At 45.3% G+C, this 16,856-nt stretch overlaps 1 long non-coding RNA gene across 1 annotated transcript; it reads right to left on the reverse strand.

Moving 5' to 3' along the window:
• Window positions 1-5,982: 5,982 nt before the first annotated feature.
• Window positions 5,983-15,699, reverse strand: LOC113975781. The gene is made up of 3 exons (XR_003536917.1): window positions 15,528-15,699; window positions 12,404-12,614; window positions 5,983-6,393 (listed from the first exon to the last, which is right to left on the reverse strand). It is a non-coding gene; the product is annotated as an uncharacterized LOC113975781 (long non-coding RNA).
• Between the last annotated feature and the right edge of the window lie 1,157 nt (window positions 15,700-16,856).

Consider the following 16,856-nt stretch of genomic DNA (forward strand, 5'->3'; position numbering starts at 1 on the left):
TTTCCATGAGCACTTAAAAGTGACCAGAAGCCTATCTGTGATATTTTCAACATAGTCATTAAAAAAATGGTACGCCATATCTGCTAAAAACAGAAGTTTCACTGAAATTCATTAAAATAATTAATCATATCATAGATTCTGAGTACCTTCTGAATTTTAAGCTTTTAATAAGTTCTCAAGCTATTTATTCTGATTTAATGCTCATCTTGGAACAGAAACATTAATAAGACAACAAACTGAATGGACCACTGATATTGTCATATCTTCACGTGATTCCAAGAGCTGCAGAAACTTCATAAAACATGTAAAAATAAAGAGTTACTAACACTACCACCCAAACACACAATAAGCCACTTGGATAAGGGCAGTAACAATCAAGAAATGTATCCTAGCAAACATTAACCACAATAAACAATATTTGAGGTGGACTCAAAAATTTTCAGTTTTGGGACACTTTCAAAATATCTTTATATTTTTTGGTTTGACTCTTTTATTTTCCTTTTCCTTTTTTTTTCCTTTTTTTTTTTTAAGACCATGTCTAACAATTTAGAAAATCTCATGTATTGCCAGTCTTGCACCCAAAACACAAGACTTACAAGATCACCGGGCATGTTAAGAAGCCTGTCTATTAATATTTGTAAACATTTTCATCATCAAATACTTGGAAGAAGAAATCACTTGAGCCATCACCTGACATATTTCTGCTCCTATTGAATAAAAGTGTTAAAGAGGAACAGCCAAAGACACAAATCCCTTCACTCCTACCTGTTACTTTTTCTTCCCTTTTTTTTTTTTTTTTGGAGAAACCATTATTTTTACTTTGGTTGACAACAGTGGTGGAAATATACTCCCTTTTCCACTATTTCTAACCCCCTTGAGGATTTTTCAGGGCCTCTTTCAAGGGTTCAACTGAACCCTTTTTTGCAAGCCTGGTCCTTCCCCCCAAGGATGTCGCTACCAACAAAATTTTAACATCATCACTGTTTTTACAAAAATGCCTAACACATGATTCTTTCCTTACGGTCTTGTCAGTATAGGACCACAAGCCAGAAATTGCCAGGACACAAGTTCCCAGCTCCTCCAGATCTTGGCATTGACTGTCTTTCAGAATCTGGCCCCTGAGGCTTTGCAGTTGGCTCTTGAAAAGAAAAAGGGCCCCTCCTTAAAATCACAGTCCGTGCAAGTTTGTGTCTTCCATGAAAATTAACATGCTGGACAGCAGATGGGACAAACACATGCTAGAGGCCAGATCCTTATGCTGGTTACACCAGCATATCTGCAAACTTGAGGGAACAAGGGCAAACAACAGAACTAGAGCAATTTACATGAGCAGTAGGTCTGCCTTCCTGCTGGCTAACAGTAAGAGTCTGGATTTTCAGGCAGGGGCATGGAGAGAAAGAGAGTGAGAAATTACTACCTTTATACAAAATTGCAGCCCACTACAAAGTTGTCCTAAAAGGACCGGTGCTGTGACATTTCACATCTGATTCAGATGCTTTAAAAAAAACAAAGAACAACACACCACCACACCACTTTGCCAAGCAACAGGCTCTACAACTGCCTTTGGAGAGCCAAGCAGCCTCCAGGGATACAAAGGTGACTTAATTTCCCCCTCTCTTCTCCCAGTGCCTCATTTACACCTCCCCAAAATACATACTTATGGCAAAAATAATGACAGTGCAGTCTGATGGAAGATTCCAGCAGCATCCTGCAAAAGAGCAAAGCCCATGGTGTTCAGACAGTGCACAAAAGAATGATGTGTGACACTTTGCAAAAAAGCACTTCTTCCTTAGAAAGTCTTGACCTCTTTGACTGGGAGATCCAGATCCTGAACCGATTTTTTCCCCCTGCCCAACTCTCCCCTTGATTCTTGGCCTCACTGATTTGAGGACACTCATTCTTTCTTACCATTTCTCTTTCATAACTTTTGTCTGGTAACCCTCTAGGCCAGAAGGACCATGCAACCTTGTGTTCTACCCAAGTCCTCCTTTTCTGATAAAGTTTTCACATATTCTTTGGGATACAAAGTCTTCAGTTCCTTCCACTCAAGTTACATGTAAACAGTATTTATTCCTTTGTGCTTTTCAACGGGAATTGGCACTTAACTTCCTAAGGGTGCTGTGAAAATTCCAACTGGACACTAGGCACAGCAGGGATTACCTGTCTAGATAGTCAGACCTGACAGACACTCGTGGATTTCTGAAAACAGTAAATTCAGAACGAGCATCTCCGCTTTTGGATCCTCCAGCAAGTATAGAACAAAGATTTCTGTGCTCCCAGGTCAAATGTGTCTCCTTCATGGACAGGCTCTCTGGACACATCTGGCATGTTATCAGAATAATTTCCATTCAGTTTGATCTAATGTTCATCAAAGTCAATACTGACATTTCCTGGGTCATGCCAGAGGTCCAGTAATGCTCCATACCTTCCCATACATAATCTTTTAATTACCTCCCACTAATTACTTCTGCAGGGAGCTTTAGGATTTTCAGTCTGCAACACCTCTTCCTGATGGTGTCTGGATCAAGTCTCTGCCCAGGAGAAGGGGACTGGCCTGACCCATGTTATAGGAAGGGTTCTGCAGGCCCCTCTGACCCACAAGAGGCTCAACAGCAAGCAAGGGAAAAATATATTTATCATCACTTCTATTGGTCAGGATCTATTTCCTGCAGGACTTTGAATCAGGAAACTCCAGTCACATCTATGCGTACACACATGCATGTCTGTACGAATGTGCAAAAACAACTGACCCCAAAGGTCAAAGAGGACTGCCACTCCAAAATATAAAAGAGCTCTTAGCTCAACTTCAAGGAAAAGGCAAAAGAAAATGATCAGAGAGAGCAAGAAAGCAAGAGAGACAGAGATAAAGAGAAAAAACCAAGGGGAAGATGATTTTCTATCAACAAAACAGCAGGGACAAATTCTAGTTCATCTCATCGGAAACATCTCCTTCATGTGCAAACACCGCCTGGAGCCAGCACTAATCTCCCAGATTAAAGCCTTTTAATAGCAATTAGTCCTCTCTGCACTAACCCACTGGACACTCCAGTGCATATTTGGGAAAGGGGGGAGACTAGAGGGAGTGTCACCAACAGTTTAACTCATAAGTGCCCTGATGTGTCCGAATCCTTATCTTACACACACATTTGTGCACAGGGCAGGATGCCATGGCAGTGAAACCTGTTTGGATTGCAGCAGAGAACGGGACCACGACAGCTAGATCTGGATGTTGCATGTATAAATACTCAGGTGAGCTGGATCAAGTCCAGATCCAGGAGGGAAAATTTCAAAATGGCACTATGGCAAGTCAGAAGCATTAGCCAGCTACAGTTAGAAGCACTGACATACCACCAGCTCCAAGGGCTATCCCAGCTGGCAACAAGACACAGCCACAGGCAACAAGATGTCCTTAGAGTTACCTTCGTGCTACCAGCCTGTTGAAGCAGCCTTGGTACTGCTCTCCCTGAGACACCTTCCACCATCTCTGGAGAAAAGGAAGAGGAGAGATTTTTTAAATTGTTTTTGGTTGGTTCATCTCTGTATGCCATCAAAGGTTCCGTGATCTCTCTGTGAGTGTTTACAGGAAACATGAGCTGATGCCCCATCTGGGTCTGGCAGAGGGCCTCCACCTCCTGCACAGATTGCTACACCAAGAAAGGTAGATCCTACAGAAAAGAACCTCAGATTGCACACCAGCCCCTATTAACAAACTGAGCAGCTTGGCTGAAATGGCTGAGAGGGGGAAGAGGAAAGTAGGGGACACTGGTGCGAAACAGTAGTGTCTGCACAGAGACCCTGAACATCCCAAATGGCAAGCCAAGCAGAATTTTTTGGAAGGAGCCACATCAGCTGCCCTTCAAGCTACTAGACCACACAAACAGAACAGAAGAAAACCCTCTATGAGGTGACTGTACGAAGGGAAGGAAAAACTACTCTGAGCAGCTTTCACCCTCTTCCTCCCCTCCTCCCAGCAGTGGGAGCTGCCAGAACCCCTGCACAACCCTGTGGTGCCCCCCACTCTCTAACACACACACACACACACACACACACACACACACACACACACACACCCCCCATCCATAGGGGTAGTGCAATTACTATTCAGGCTGGGGGCTGAAGATAGTCTCCTGGCCCTTCTTCTAATGTAAGGTTATTGTAATTGATATGAAGGTAATTGATAATGTGTTACGGTGAATAATGTCTTCAATTTTCTGCTAAATCCCATTTTTGTAGCCATCTGGGCTCCTCCAACTGCCCCCCTGGGACGCAGAGTAATAGATAGTAATTATTCTCAAGTCATTTACTTTTTCAAAGTGTTTAGTGCTTATCTGTTTTACAATTAAAATGGAAACGACCCTGATTCACTTCCTTTCTTTTTTATTTAAATAGCATTCAGACACACACACACTCTCTCCTACACGCCCTGGAGCCTGGAGGGTGTGTGCCTGTATGTGCAAGTGCATGTGTGCGTGCATATTATTGTCACAGAGGAACACGCAGGACAGAGGTATGTAGTTCCTCATGCACCTTCACTTTGAGGCACTGTGAGAGCACAATCACACAATACTAAGAAATACAAATTGTGTTCCTTTCCCCCCGCCCCCCTCCCGCTTGTCCCCATGGTGACGAGCAGAGTGAATGCCTCAAAACACCCCACAGAAACACCCCTAGGGAGGGATGCATCCAGCACACAACTTAGCAATACACACCTCAGCACACCCCAGAAACACAACACTACCCCAATACTGGTAATCTGTATAAAGATAAACCTTCAACCTTTAACAACACGGACACAGTTATACCTAGAAGAATACAGCTAATCATATAAATGTGGAGACCCATATTAATATACAGCAGTATATGCCAGAATGTACATGTAAACTAATGCAAGCTATTAAAACCACCACCAATGAAAAACATACTTTGCACAGCAGCTAAACCTATTTCAGTATATGATCCAAACCTCCCCAGTGTTAGCCCCTTTGAGTTCTGTTTCAGCTTGTGGTATGCTAGGTGAGACATAAACAAACATATCTACCATGTTCATGGGGATCCACTGTGCTAGAATTAAGAATTTCTGCAACAGTTGTAGCCTAAGCCTTGGTAACCAAAGCACAGGAACATCTGCAGCTACAAACTGCCTCAGCGAAACACTAGCAAGGAGGGCTAATAGGAAAATGGTCCAGGAGCTTTCCTGGGGCCAATACTTGGGTGAGAAAATCCAACTCATTTGAAGCATGCAGAAATAAACCCAGGGGAAATGCTGCGGTTTCTGTGATGGTTTGAGGAGGAACCTGAACCAGTGACTGTGTCAGACCCAGGCAAGTGTGTGGCCCGTAGGGCTTCAGAATGAGATTCTTCAAGTAATCTTCAGATGCTCTCCCATCACCATCTCTGTACCCAGCCTGCAGGCCACTCTTACTGCAGCAAAAATTATCTCACTGCTATCTTAAAGTTTCTGCCTTTGTCACAGAGTCCTAACACGACATGTTCAGGCAGGTACAGACGGGTGTTGAAGCAGAAGCTGAGGAAAGTGGAGATGGTGAGGATCTTGGGACAGCCCTCCATAGTGTTTTACTGGCTCCAGGCTGCAAGCACTCATCCAGAACTCAAATATCAAACCTTTTAAAGATGACTGGCCATGTTCAGTCATAATTCAGAACACATGAGTGGCTGGCATCCAAAAAAGCCCAGACTTCTATATCTCAATACAGACTCAAAATGTAGGCAACTATTTTGGGAAAACCTTTATGGTACTGTATTTGGATTATAAACCAGATCTTTCCAGACCAGACACAACTGCGTAACCTTGGAGCTCAAATCCTCCCCGGAGACAGGACAGGAGGAACCAGGTGGTCCATCCCATTCTTTTGCTCCCCAGCTAGAGCAGTTGTGAACAGAGGCTGATGCTTCCCCACAGCAAAATGGAGGAGAGACACTGCCCCCCAGGATGGTATCTTGCACACTATTCCCTCTCCGAAAGCCAAGATACTGAACTATTGCCAATTTCAGCAGATGGATGATTCAACCTTGTGTAATTAATTTAATTCTGTAGATATATATTTTTTCCCATCTGAACAATCAGATGACAGCTTCCCAACCAGTCCCACAACCCATATCACCACAGCTCCAGCAGATATATAGCCAAGGCTTTCCTCCATTCTCCCAGTAAATCGCTGGAGTGCTGCTGTCCTTTGCTGTCAAGGTGAGGGTGGCCCAGACCTTTGAGCAGGAAGATCCTGTTGTTCTTTTGTTTGAGTTTATAACTGTTTGGGGCTGTTCAGTTGGGTTTTTTTCCCCCTCTTCCGTCTCTTTCTGTTTCCTTTTTAATTCTTTTTAATGACTTTCCCCGATGCAATCGGCAGAGGACCACGCAGAGACTGCTTCCCCCTGCTGAGAGGGAAACAAGAGTGAGGGAAAAGGGCACCAAGGGAACTCTTCACATCCTCTATTCATCTCTGCCAGCCTCTGTTCCCTGGTGATTAGCCCCACACAGCCCAGCTGTGTGGAGTTAGCATGGAACGAAGGAGAACCTGAGCCAGGAAAATCTCAGCTGGCACCACGGGATTTGGCTCTGTCAGCCTTGTCAAAGGCTGTCCTGGGTGTCCTAGCCATGAGAGTAGCCCATATGGTCCTACCACAAGGGCAGCAGCGTGGGCTGAGGAGGGGAAAAATGTGTTGTTTTCCATGAGTCCAGCAGAAGTCCCCCTGACAGGGAGAGTGGCTGAAGACCACAGCTCAGCTACTAGGGAACACACATGAGCGCAGCAGCTTGGGAAACCTGCTGCTGGGAAGCCAATGAGCGTGGAAGAAGCAAGCTTAAGACTCCTGCAGTACTCACAAACTCTCTAGTCCAGGCACTCCCAAGTGATGCCATCTTTTGTTCCAGCAGCTCCCCCAGCTCTAACGTGGGAATGAGCTTGGTAGAAGCCAGATGGCTCTTCCTCTGTCTGCTCCCTGGCACTTGGCTGCATATGCATCAGGGAGCAGGGTGACTATCTGGGCAGGCAGGACTGCAAGGTGGAAGCACTTTGCAAGGAAGCAAAGTTTGCTCCAACTGGTTGCATTTGGTGAGGACCAATGCCCTTTCCCACAGGCTCCATCTCAGCCAGTTGCTGGGAGCACCTCACCTGGGCGAACAGCCTCTGCCCTGCACTGCATGTGGGACAGCTCTGGAAAAGCTGCTGCTGCCATAGCAGGCTCTTCTAATTGCCAGGCTGCTGTTAACGAGCCATGCACGTTACAGGGTTGCAGGGAGAGGGGGAGAGCTCTGAGCTGCCAATGGCCTGGGCTGGAACACAGAAGCTGGTGGCTGGTGAAAGAATCATGTGCTTACTGTACTGCAGCTCTGCAGGGGACACCTGTCCCAAACGATCCTTCCCCTAGGAGGAGCCTGTTTAATCCTTAGTTTTTCCAGCACCAAAGAGGAACTGTGATCTCTGTTGCACGGTATAACAGTTTTTTGGTAATCAGTTGTCTTCCAACCAGGAAATTTCAAAGCATTTTGTACCCAACAGCTTGCTAGCATTGCTTTCTGTTGGGGGAATACATAGCATGTGCTCTCTGTTTTCATTGATTCTGGAGGTTTTCCATGACGGAAAAGGAAAAACCTCAAACTACAAATTCCTTTGAAGTTCCCACTGCTCTGTCAGCTTTCAAGCAGATGAAAAGGATGCAGAAAAAGCAGTGGGAAAAAAAGGCAATGCAATGACCCAGTTACATTCCTGTTGAGACAGATACATCCAGACCATCCTTGGCTGAGGTATATTCTGAAGCACCTTCCAGCATCTGCATGGTGATCTCTGCTGGTGCTTCTATTCTCCATGGGTTAGCAAGGGCTTTTACTACATCATCTCCCTCCATTCTAGGGATACTTGTTTCTTTCTGCTTGTTAGCAGGCAGGCAGAGAAAATGGTTGTTTACCTGCTTCTTGATATCATTCACTTATACCCTGGGAAACTGAGCTTTTTACACGCATAGTCTTCTTGTCCATTTTCACATAAAACAATTCCTTAACCTTTCCTCACAGGTCCTGGTTTCAGCCCTATGGCACCCTTCAGCACTATATAAGACTCCATTGCACTATGCCAGAGAGCTGCTGGGACCTCTTGTGTCTCAGCAATGACCTTAGCATTGATAAAATGCAGACTCTAACATTTTCTTACTGCAAGAGTGCAACATTAGTGACTCCCACAGTTTGAGCTCTGCCCTCCCCCCAGACAATGCACTAGTTCCCTCATTCCTTAATCAGATGCAAACTGAGCCTTTGCATCTACTGAATTACCTAAGTTTAGTTTATTTCTCTAGCATATCAAGCTATTTTGAGTTACAACCCTGTCCTCCAAAGGATTTGCAACCTTCTTCCAGTTTGCTACTCTCTGCTTGGTTTTCATTTTATTATTGAAATCTCTAAAATATTGATCAGAAGTTGGTCCAGGCCAATGCCCTGCAAAACCTCCTCCCTTTTCAAGGAATAATTGCATCGCAGTTTAGGGCCACGTTGTGTCCCGACACAGTAATGAGCACAAGTGGGAACCTCTTCCAAGTTGGTGCCTGATCCAACCACACCCTGAATGAGTGCGAACAAGGTATTATAAAGGAGCAGGGGTTGGAAATCAGCTCTGAAAAATCAAAATAGAGGTTCAGCCAAGAGTGGCTGATAGTTGGAAACTAGTCTTCAGCTCAAGCTGTGGTAAAAATCTAGGGAAATCCCAGGACTACAGTTCCAGATGAAACACTTGTTGACAGTCATTCTCTTTCTGACCTAATGGGCTGGAAGAGAGGAACAGAGAGAATCTGAAACCCTCAGCAGATTGTTTCCAGGTCTTGCTTTTCTCTTGCAATACACAGTATATATGGATGCCAAGCAGCAGCAGGGGAGAATCAGAGGGGTTAGATGATGTGCTTTCCTTCTGCTCTGCTATCCTATAGCAACTCATCCTGGTGAAGAAAATCAAGAATGAAAAGATCTGAGGTTGATAAAAGAAGACAAAATGGAAAAGGAATATAGCAAAAACTGAAACTTCTTGAAATATTCTTGAGTAAAAGTGTTTCTAACACAAGAATAAGACAGTGGCTTTATCAGAAGCTTTCTTCACAATATCCTAGTTAAGAAAATACATTTTTCATTTTTAAAAGTACTGGAAAGTTTGGAGGAATCCTCCATAAAAGCAATTCAGGAACTGGCAGATGTACAGCAAGGAACTATCTTGAAAAAAAAATTCAAGCGTGGAAGCCTCTCTGCAAGGATACTTAAACCATTGGGTTGAAATAGCAGCACCACAACAAAGCATAGAAGGGTATTTACAACAAGTGATTCTTTTTTCTGCTCACTGCAATATATTTATCAGTCAGTCTTCCCCTTGATATGTGATGCAATCTCCAGGTCTCCTGCAGGAGTTTCGGGGTTGAGGACTGACAGACTGTTCTAGGTGCAAAGCCAAAACAATTACATCCAGGTAGACGCTGCACAAACTCAAAGTTGCACAACCCCATGGGCCTGTCCAAAGGGAACAGAGACAATGGCAGTACAAATGCTCCTTGAACAAAGCAGCAGGGAGATTTGGCAGATACCCGGGCAGTGACATGCTGACTGTTAGCCAGAGGGTCCAGGAGCCTAACAGCTCTGGTCTGTGCAGTACAGCAAGAACCACTCACAGCCACAGGGGAATTTTTTGAGGCTTTTGAGCAAGGCTCTTAATCATCACTGTTGCTCTCAGTGCCCATGAGCAGAAACTAATACCAAAACTTAAATGTTCTCAGCACTGCACCATGGAACAGCCCCAAACAGGACTGCTGCAGATTGCTACACAGCAAACTGCCAGTTCCAGACACTCCAGGCCCATCCTAAGCAAAATCATCCCACACCTTTGCTCTCCTTTACATTGGGGAACTCCTCTAGTGAGCAACTCCTAGTTTCAGTATGTCACAGACCACAAGGCAGAACCAAGGTCAAGCCTAGAAGTCAGTGCATACACTGGCATCTGGATTAACAAGACCCATAGTGGGTACAACAGTACCTGATCCACTGATAGCCATTCCTCCAACATTACACAGTCAGAGGCTGAGGGCCCATGGACAAGCTTAATGTCATTCCACCCAGGACATTGCCTTCCCATGTTCCTTGACATATAGGTCTTCTAGTAAGGTACCTTCGTGATGGAGGGATGGCAAGCAGCATGAACACAAACAGTCTCTATTGTCACTTGTTAAGACCAATGAATTCCTCAGAGCTATGTCCGGCCCCGAAGTCTGATTCAAGTTCTCTCCTTCATGACCCTAATGAAGCCCATATTAATCCTGAGAGCATATCCCAGCATACAGCTAAAGGCCACACCTTCAGCCCAGCATCACTCAGTGGAACAGGGCAGCTGTGGGCAGGAGTTGGGGCACTGCACTGAGGTCACCTGAGGTTAGGCAGAAACTGAGACAGACCAGGCCCCCCTGACCCTGCCAAAGTCTGCACATGTCTCTGCTCTCGTTCTCCAAGCAAGACAGCAGCCCAGAGGTCAAGGTGCTGTCTCTCAATCCCTTTTCCCCTGATCTCCATCCTCCTCACACCCTGCATGACATCCGACACACCAGCCCTGCACGAGCCAGCTGCAGCGGCCGGTGGGTATCTCTGCTGTCCCACTGCCCTCCCTGGCTCTCCTGCTGCCTGAAGCCAGGAAAGCCCACTCCAGCCTGCCCGGGGTGGGCGAGCAGGCTGAGGCAGGTCATGTATCACCCGGGGCGGGGGCCGAGGCGCGTCCCCTCAAGATGACTTCAGTTGCATTCCAGTGAGCCTGGCAACCTCCCGCACACACAAATAAAAGGAAATGAGAAACTTGGCAACAAAGAAACTGGCAGGGAAGCCACAGAGGCACAGAGGAACGGGAAAAGAGATTAAACACAGGCTCAAGAGCCCCAGCGTGCTGAGCCTTCCTCTCTAAAGCCTCCCTTTAACTTTGATGGGGGGGCACAGGAGTCTTCTTTGCACTTGAAAGGGCAAGAGGAGGGGCTGGATAAAAGGGATCCAGCATTATCCGGAATTGAGAGCACAAGAACACGCTACAAAGCTTTAAAAAAAGTGCAGGCACCCAGCTTCTCTATATACTTTCCTTGGTGGAAATCAGGAACTGGGATCTGAATCTGGCCAGAGAAGAGATCAAAGTGGAGACATTACAGGAGGAAGTTTAATAATGCAAAGTAGTCTGATGAATTCTCTTCCCAAGTTCCAGCTTTTTTTTTTTTTTTTTAGAAATAGGATAACATGTATTTGAGGCCCTGCAGTTTATAATGGCAGACACTGATTTGTATTGATACTATATGCTATCTAAGAGTTCATCCCAATATATTAGACCATTGGTGTTTCTGTGTGTTAGGATAACTCATAAATGTGCTATGGTGCTTAGAATTTTTGGCTGGCAGTGGAACTATTTAAATCAATCCATTGCAATACTGAGACAGAATTCAGAATGCAGTGTATACTGCAGAATCTACAGTACACTCTAAGGTCTGTGTTAAGATCCATTCAGAAGCCTGTGCTTTGTACATCACAAGCTGTGTGATTTCCTGTACAGAGTATGTATGTTGTGGAGCTGACTGATCATAGATATAACATCTACCTTGCTCTTTATGTATCATTAAACATCAGGCACTCAGCCTGATCAGGGAAAGAAGACAACCCTTTTCTATCAAGGGCAGAGATTGTTTCAGAAACTAAATGGGAAACACCCACAAAGCCCCTTCTCTCTGGATGACAAAGGACACACTCTCTATGCAGTCGTGGCAGTGCAAGGTATTTGCACCAGGCCTGAGAAGAGCCCAAAGCAATTGTTCTTCTAGAGCTAAACTCTGATTCCTTGGATAAGCTAGTTTCCTCTTCTGAAACACAGAGGGATGTTAAAGGATTATTAGTAGAGAAACAACTCACTCCTTCCAGACACACACATATCACACACTTGGAAGATGATCTTTCTTCTTATTCCTTAAAGAATCATAGCAGGTAGCAACAAAATGTCAAGGGGATCCATGGGACTCAGAATGATCAGACTGTATAAACTACCTGTGAGAGCATAGGCCTGTGTCACAGGACTGTGGGAGCTACCTTGGAGGATCTTCTCGCAAATACACATCATCACATGAGCACTATCTCCCACTGATACAAAGGTATCTCAGTGCCACAGCAGTCTAGCATCACAGATATCTGACTGAGCATCCACATATCATGAACCACCTTAGTACATGGACTGGGACAGCAGTGAAGAAATGGATTAGAATTAGGACAGTAAGCTCCACTGGGACTTGAAAGCAGCAGATCTAGTGGATATCTCCTCTGTAATCTGGCTCTGTGAATCAGAACCAGTGCCAAAAAGTGGGATCCCAGTCTACAGAGAAAAAAACCACAACCTGACATACTTACCTGGTGATACAGTGAACCATGGTGACTACAAAGTTTTAAGTGCCTGGCCATTCTGCACAAAGGAATATAAGGTTGGTCAGATATTCATGTGTCCTCTTCAAAAGGGGGATAACAGGTTTCTGTTCACACTCCATATAACAATTGGTTCATACAGCATGTCAGAGGTGCCACTCTCTCCAAGGTTCTGAGACCTATACCCAAGCTTCTTTTGCTGAAAAGAAGGGAAAAAGAACAGAGAAGCAATTTTTTCTGTGGGGTCTGCAGCATTCAACATCAGATGAGAAATTTTCCTTCATGAGTTCATTCACAAGAAGACCTGTGATCCTTTTGGTTCCTTTAAATCCCTAAACTCAGATGGAGAGAGGATTTCCGAGTCAAAGGGATGGGTTCCTGGCTGTATAAACACAGTGGTTCCCAAGAGAACCTTAGGCTGAATCAATGGACAAGGAACATTTTCCAAAATAGCTGTAAACTGAAAAGTTCAAGCAGGGGGACAGTATGAAGCAATCAGAATAAAGCTGGGATATGTCTTTCTATTTCTACTACTGTATTTTGGTAAGCATCTAACCTACTCCGGACCTGGACTTCCCCATCTGCAGAATGGAAAATGATTTCCCATGCTTTAGGCCTGGTTCCTAAGCCTGTTTTGCCCAGATCCCCATGGGAACTTTCATCCATAGCAAGTGGATGCAAGTGACTCTCCATATTCACACCATCTGCCACCAGGTCTCATGTGCAGGGCTGGGTCCACCTTCGTGTGGTCCCACCCTCCCATACCTATGCTTACCTGTTTTCAGGAAAGCTGAGCAAAGGGGTGGGAGCACGGGACAGAAAAGAAGAGGAACTGAGCCTTACCTCCAGCTTAGACCTTCTGCAGGGTATAGGGGCAGAGTTCAAAAATGCTCAGTTTTCCTTTCTATGAAGCAGATGAGCTATATTCTTAACCTCCTTTTGCCCAGGGGGTAATGCTTCTTCTCCCACTGCTCCAGATGGGTTGAGGACTGAGAATACCGTGTTCACGGCTTCTAGCCCACTGCGTATCTTACTTAATCTGCAAAAATACCAACTTAAAACTGAGCTCCCTGGCTTGGAAAAATGAGGCTATTGGAGCTGCCCTGGCAAAGGCTGCATGGTAGTTCTGTGGCATCACATCTCTGTCCTCATAGGATGTGGGCTGCAAGCTGACTCTGCTTAGAGAGAACATTAACTACACCTCTTTATTATTGAGAAGAAATTTATTGGAGACATCCCTCCCTCTCTCCAGCTTCTCCTTTACCTTCGCAGAAAAGTAAACATTTAATTTTTTTTGTTGTTAATAGATTTAATGTTCATTTGTCGGTAGCCTAGGGGCAGGAACGCATGACATTTCAAATAATTGTTGTTTCGGGGGTATCCTCTGGAGGAAAATGCTGCAAAAGTGTGGAGAAGATTTAAGTAAATTACTGTGTCAGCTTCTATTTATTCCTTACATGATTGCCAGAGGCAGGGCTGCGAGATAACCATTAGAGGCCCAGCCATAAAACAGGGAAGCAGAATTTCAAAAAGCCGGAGTGCCATTACTGGAAAGTTAGTGTGTAACATGTTAAATTATCCCCAAAGTAGGGGGAGGTAGGAGGGGGAAGCCACGTGCCTAAGAGTGAGAGAAAAGAAAAAGAAAGGAAGAAGGACTGTGGAAGTGAAGGGAAGGAGTTACTCCATGAGGAAAGAGTGAAAGATAGATAGATAGATAGACAGACAGACAGACAGACAGATAGATAGATAGATAGATAGATAGATAGATAGATAGATAGATAGATGAAGAAGAAATGAAGACTTGAAGACTCAGGCAATTCTTGAGTATAGCGCTGAGGACCTGCCATGATGCTTGAGGACCTTTGGAGCAGGGTGTTCAGCTTTGGAGTCCTGTCTGATGGTGTTGAGGTGAAATGTCCCAGGAAGAGGAACAGCTGGGCACTACGCTTGAGGTGTTTCAAAGCTGCATGATGATTCAGCTGAAGTGGAGCGAAACAACTCCTTTCCCAGTAGCCAGAATAGGCTGCAGACCTGGCAAATCCAGTTGCATCTGTGTAAGGAGTTTGGGCCTAGTTCCCTCCCATTTTGTTGCCGTCATGTCTCTTGGGAGAAACCAGAGGGTTTAAAGAGAGTCCAGTTTCCTGATCATTGAGGTATCGTGGCTCAAAAGAAGGATGTAGGCACCAATATGCCAAACCAGCTCACAGCATGGGGCAGTCTGATGGAGGCATGTGAGGACCCAGGACACTATGGGTTGTCCCATCTGTCAGGACCCAGGACACTATTCCCTCCTGTCCCATCTCAACCTTTGCCTGGCTCACACTGAATTCTTGGAGGTTTACTACACAGTGTGTGGAGGCAGGGGAAGTGTGTGGCGACGAAAGTCTCAGCTATGCCAACAATCTCTAGGACACCCCAACAGCAACTAGATGTTGGGAAGAAGACAGGTCTCTCCACTCAGAACAATCAGCTTCAATCTGTCCCATATCAGATCCTTCTCATCTCCCACCTCTCAACTGTGGGACAGTGTATCACCCAAAGGACCAGTGTAGGCCAGAGGCAGCCTCAGCTCTGCTTAAGTCCATGAACACTGCTGCAAGATGATGCTCAGGCTGAAAGTTAACCAAGTCTTGAAAACAAAAGGAAGGAAGCCTTCCTGGAAGGAATGGGAAATGCTCAGTGCCCCTTTGACACTGAAAGGGACAGGAACTAGCTAATTAGCCACTGGGGGCAGGAGGGGATCCTGTGGAGCAGCAGGCTTGTTGTATCTGCCATGCAGGATTTTTGTTGAAGTGTCTAACACAGCAGGAGAATGGACCCCTGGCCCTTTGCTGCAATCAGGCCTGGCCCTCCTAGTGCTCTCACAAGTCAGCCACCCTTGCCCCTCACACCTAACATTCCTTGTTGTGTCCATTTGTGCTGCTCTGGACAGACCCTGCCTGTCCTGCACCAGCCTCCTCATCCGCCTCCCTCCACTCCTGCTTATTACTCACGCTCTACAGCTCAGCTCTGCCCTCTGACTCATTGCCCAGAAGCTGCCGGTTCTCCCTTTCTTTCACGGTAATTTATTTACATCATGAAAAACAATTAAGTTCCAAAAAGTCTTATTTACCTCAGAGATCTGGTTTTATCTTCCCCAGCATCACTCTTCATTTGTTCCTGCCATTGCTTTATTTTTCCTCACTCTTTTGTCCAAAGTAAGCTCGGCTGTGTAGGAGGCAAGGGGCTAACAAACTTGGGTGTCGGGCCCAATAGCCCCAGCCTCTCCAAGTCAATGGCTCTGCTCCCACTCTCTCACCCAAGAGGATGAGAGTCCAACCACACACTCAACAATAAATAACCAGGGAGATTTTTTTTCTTTTTTTTAAACGACTCACAAGGAAGACTTCCTGGTTAAATCATTGCTAACTCTCAACCTCCTCAATATTTCTTTGCTAATAGACTTCAGGTTTAATTGAAGGATCTTCTCTGGACTCTGTCTAAGGCACCATTTTCTCTTTAACCCCACCGCTCACAGCCTCACAAAAGCCAATCCATTAAGGGTCTTCATTAGTTTGAGCACCAGCCAACCACCCAAGCGGCAAAGGTCAAACACAGTCACCTGTCACAACATGGCAGTAAAACTACTAATTGTATGGGAACAAATGAGATAAAAAGATGGTACTATTATGCTATTTGATTTATTTTGTTTCCAAAGAGTCATTTAAGACTAATTTACTTTGCAAGCTATAGAGTGGGCCTGTGTGGATGTAGATACTTCTGTGAGCAAGCGTGGGTGTGTACGTGTGCACATGTGTGTATCTCTCTCTCTCGTGGATGTATATATACATGTGCATATACAGGGGTCTGAAATGCAAGTCTAGGGAATCATAAAGTCACGGCACCATAAAGACTTACATTTAACCCTTCATACAGGCAGAACCCCACGTCACACCAAAACAGCTCTGCATACTGCAGTAGTGGCTCAGAGTCAGTCACATCAGCCCTACTGCTGCCAGCTCACTTGTCTGAGTACCATTCCTCAACAGCAATGACAACAGCCAAGGCAGCCAGTACAGGATCCCATTTTGGAAGGGCACTTGCTTTGGAAACCGTTCTCCACCTTTTTTTGTGCTCAGGAGGAGAAAATGGCCCACATGCCCTCTGGTGGACACGTGCCACTTAGCAGCTCTAGGATCAAAATGGAAAGCTGGAAGGGGCCATATTTGTAGACACAAAAAGTCATCTCTGTAAGAGATGTTTAAAAGCTTGCTTTCTCTCCAGGTTGTCCTGGGAATCATGTTCCCCGGACACGTCTGTGGTCACCAGCTGAAAAAATCTGCGCTTTCTGAGACACAAAATACACAGCCCAGCCTCACCTCTTCATTGTAGGTGCCAAAACAACATGGCCACCTTCACCACCAGTTCCCATTACCAGATAGAGGTATTGGTTTTCCTGGAA

The sequence above is a fragment of the Neopelma chrysocephalum genome, unplaced genomic scaffold, assembly GCF_003984885.1.
Source record: "Neopelma chrysocephalum unplaced genomic scaffold, ASM398488v2 Primary Assembly neopelma1_143, whole genome shotgun sequence".
NCBI lineage: Eukaryota > Metazoa > Chordata > Aves > Passeriformes > Pipridae > Neopelma > Neopelma chrysocephalum.